Below are 4686 nucleotides of genomic sequence, written 5' to 3'. Positions count from 1 at the left end.
GGAAAAACACAGTGTTCAACCTTCTTCACATCTGTTTTCTGAGGGATACAACCTCTTAATTATGTGAAAAGAAATCAGGGACCTCTGTGAGGATTTGCATACCTACTCACTGGACATGCAGCCAGCCATGCACATTAAATTTACTTTCTTTTCCCTGGACATCATTATCATAAAGACAAAAGACATATAGTCACTACTTTCTACAATCATCATTTGTTGAATTCACCCCTTAAAAACAGAAAACTGTTGTACATACTTCCCTAGAGAGATATAATACAATCAGAAATTGAGAAATGCTTAATGACATAGCCTAACATGGTCTGAATGCTGTAGATACAGACCTCTTAGATTCCTGCTTTTAAAACATTTCCTTTTGTATACTGAAAGCATCAAAAAGTAAGAGGTACATTTCATTGTACTGTTGTGCAAATCTTCAAGCATTCATCTTTGATTACAGAAGTTGATGTGTGGGTGGTTAGGGGAAACTAGGTTCTGAGAAATGAGAGCTCTCGTCCTTCATAGAGTGTGTAGCTCCCCATGGACATTTCGGTGCATTATTTAGATTTTCCAGTCTGTCTCTGCAGGTGTTAGTGCTGAGGTTTAAGCAGCGCAGATAAGGCTAGCAAGTGGAGGGAAATCAGGTTTCACAGACTGACCACTTCTCTGAAGGAACCAGGTCATGCCATCCACGGAAACACCAAAACAACTACTGAACCATTTCTATTTGGTATTTTAAAATTGGACTTTTACTACTTGGATGAATCTGAAGAAAATTTATTTTTCTGGTCAGACAAAATCTTTGGGGGATATTTCAATCTTGGTGCATTGAAAACTAAGCTTTACAATGTCAAACAGATGTTTTTTATGCCACCAAGTATACTTACTTAAGTCAATACATCTTAAATTCAGTTCTAGAAATATCTTTCATAAATGTTTCCTGAGTCAGATTTTCTCTATATACCAACTCTCGTCGAATGGCACAATTAATTAATTAGCCAAAAAGTAGCTATTTACCACCTGCTAAAATCTATACCTCATGATTCCTGCTCTCAGAGAATTTCAGTTCTTGGTAAAGGCAAGATGATGACTATGTGATGATTTTTATAGAACCAACTTGGAAAAATAATCTTGTATAAATCTATTTTATTTTTCTTAAATAGTATGATAGATGACCACAGTTTTAATTAACACTCAAGGCCTTTCAGACTTATCAAGAAATGATATGTAACTTAACTGTGTATATTAGTCAAGATTCTCTAGCAAATGAAACCAAAGGGCTGTATGTATGATGAACTTCTAGTTTGAAAATGAAACTCAGAAGCTAAGAATGAGAGCCCATGGAGTAAGTTGCAGTCTGAGTGTCAGCATACTGGGGACCCAAAGTGGGCCATGTTTCAGTTTGAGTCCAAAAGAAGGAAAAGACCAATGTCCCAGAGCAAGGCAGTTGGGCGAGAGGAATTAATTGCCTCTTACACATGAGAGGATGAGACTTAGGCTCTCTTCAGACCTTTAACTGATTATATCAGGACCACCTACAGAAGGAAGAGCAAACTGCTTTATTCAGTCTATGATTTACATGAATCTCATTCTAAAACTAACCTTCAAAAGTCCACCTCTTTTGTCAACTTGGCATCCATACATATCTCCTTAAACCACACTCAATCTTCAAATAAAGCCAGTGACAAAGATAGAATCCCACCTAATTTGATAAACCTACTATGTGTAGAACCAAAAAATGCACTAACAACATCACCAGGAGGTAAAGTCCTTGAGTGATGCTTACTCTTCTCTTTGATATCTAATAACTTAAATATTATTATGTTTTAAGTTAATAATAGTTAATGCCATAATATAAACTTTCTGCATCTTATGATACATAATAAAGGAATAAGACAGGAAAGAAAACAAAGTTATTTGCTAATCACATGCACGAACATACTTATAACAAAATAAGCAGAAAATACCCATGACAATTACAGCTGTCATTCTGTATCACAGTCGCATGATTATAATTGGTTTTTACCAGTAACTTCTTCTACTACCCATTGTACATTCCCTTTGCTTTCAGCGAACACATCAGCTAGTTATGTTCCTTTACCAGACATGGTGACCCAAACTTTATTTCTGAAGGATCTAGGCCATTAGCGGTCCTCCCTGTATTGGATTGTTATAGTTTTCTATTGACCTTAATCAGAGCGCAAGGTAATATTCTAAGACACACTAAGGGATATTTTGTATTCCAGATATATGCTTCCTTACCTATACTGTGTAGCAGTAGCCCAATTTCCCCTTGGTAGTCTGAGTGAATCACCCAGCCATCACAGTAATTCTCTTCTTTTTGGCTATCCATTCAGAATCATGAGGAGTCCCAAAGTGGCATAAAATGATGTTGTATTTCATCAAATGCTCTTTCTACAACTACTGAATTAATTATATGATTTTATCTTTAATTTAATAACGGAAGGTGTTGTATTTATTCATTCGTGTATGTTGAACCATTCTTGTATACCAAGAATAAATCCCACTTTTTTGGTCATAGTGTACGACCTTTTAAAGTGCTATTGAATTTATTTTACTAATATTTCATTCAGGATTTTTGCATCTCTGTTCATCAGGGATATCGGCCTACAGTTTTTTCTTGTAGTATCCTTATTTGGCTTTGATGTCAGGGTAAATACTGGCCATGTAAAATGAGTTTGGGAGTGTTCCTTCCTCTTCAGATATGAAGGAGTTTGAGATGGGTTGGTAATAATTAGTCTATAAATATTTGGTAAAATCCACCAATGAAGTCATCTGTTTCTGGGCTTTTCTGTGTTAGAAAGTTTTAAATTATTGATTCAATCTTCTTGCTTAATATTGGTCTGTTCAGATATCCTACTTCTTCATGATTCCAGAGTGCAGGTTTCTAGAAATTATCCATTTTTCTAGGTTATCCAGCTAGTTGTCATCTAACTGTTCATAGGGTTCTCTTATAATCCTTTGCATTTCTGTGGTCAGTCAGTCAGTTTAGTTGCTTAGTGATGTCTGACTTGTTGCGTCCCAGTGGACCGCAGCGCGCCAGGCCTCCCTATCCATCACCAACTCCTGGATGTAGCCACTGTAATGTGCCCTCTTTTGTTTCCAATTTTATTTATTTGAATCCTCAAATAAAATTATTTGAATTTTATTTATTGAATCCATCTTTTTTCTTACTATAGATAAATGTTTATCAATTTCATCTTTTTTTAAGAAAAGACCCTTAATTTCAATGATCATTTTTGCTTCTGATTTTTTTTCTGCTTTGATCTTGTTATTTCTTTCCTTTTGTTAACTTTATGCTTAGTTTGTTCTTCTTTTGCTAGTTCCTTGAGGAGTAAAATTGGTGATTTGAAATTTTTCATGTTCATTAATGTAAGTTTTTTTCACAATAAACTTCCTTGTTAGAATTGCTTTCTTTACATCCCATAATTTTGGTTTATTGTGTTTCTTCTTTTTTTGCTTCAAGATATTTTACATTTGACTTCTTTTTTACTCATTGTTTGCTTAATTTCCACATATTTGTGAATTTTCCAGTTTTACTGCTGTATTAATTTTTTTAATCATTTATTTATTTTGTTTGTTCTGGGTCTTTACTACTACATGTGGGCTTTCTCTAGTTGCAGTAAGAGGGGGCTACTCTTTGATGCAATACATAGGCTTTTCACTGTGGTGACTTCTCTTGTTGCAGAGCACAGGCTCTAGGAGCTTGGGCTTCAAAAGTTTCAGCATGTGGGCTCAGTATGTATGGCTTGAGGGCCCTAGAGCTCATGGGGTCCAATAGTTTTAACTACTGGGGCCCATAGTGGGCTCAGTGGTTGTGGCTCATGGGATCTAGATCATGGGCTCAGCAGTTGTGGTACACAGGTTTTAGTTGCTCTGAGGCATGTAGAATCATTCTGAACCAGGGATCAAACCTGTGTCCCCTGCATTATCAGGTGAACTCCCAACTACTGTACCTCCAGGGCAGTCCTGTATTGATTTCTAATTTCACACAACTGAGTCTTGGTATGATTTTAATCTTCTAAAATTGACAAGAATAGCTTTGTGACCTAACAAATGGTATAGTCTGAAAAATGGTCCATGTATGCTTGAGAAGAATATATATTCTGCTGCTGTTTGATGGAATGTTTTATATATATATATATATATATATATATATATGTGTGTTCATTTAGCCTAAAGTATAGCTCAGGTGCATTTTTTTTTTCCCTTTTGGTCTGGATAATCTATCCATTAGTGAAAATGTGGTAACGAAGTCCCTAACTATCATTATATGTTGTCTATTTCTTTCTTCATATATGTTAGTATTTGCTTAATATATTTAGGTGTTCCAATTTGGGTGCATGTATATTTATAGTTGTTATGTCCCCTTGATGAACTGATCCTTTTATTGTTATATATATTTATATATATATATATATATATATATATATATATATATGACTTCCCTGATAGCTCAGTTGGTAAAGAATATGTTTGCAATGCAGGAGACCAGGGTTCAATCCCTGAGTTGGGAACATCCTCTGGTAGTTTTGTTTGTTTTAAGTATTTTAATATATCATCTCAGTCTCCCCTAGCCAGTCAACTTCTGCTCAAAAACCAACTGATAACCTTATGGGGGTTCCTATGAGCGGCAAGGAGATCGAACCAATCCATTCTAAAGGAGAT

Source organism: Bos grunniens, chromosome 3 (genome assembly GCF_055505025.1).
Source record: "Bos grunniens cultivar Pamir isolate PY7600 chromosome 3, Bosgru_T2T1.0, whole genome shotgun sequence".
NCBI lineage: Eukaryota > Metazoa > Chordata > Mammalia > Artiodactyla > Bovidae > Bos > Bos grunniens.
Note: the sequence above shows the minus strand (reverse complement) of the source record.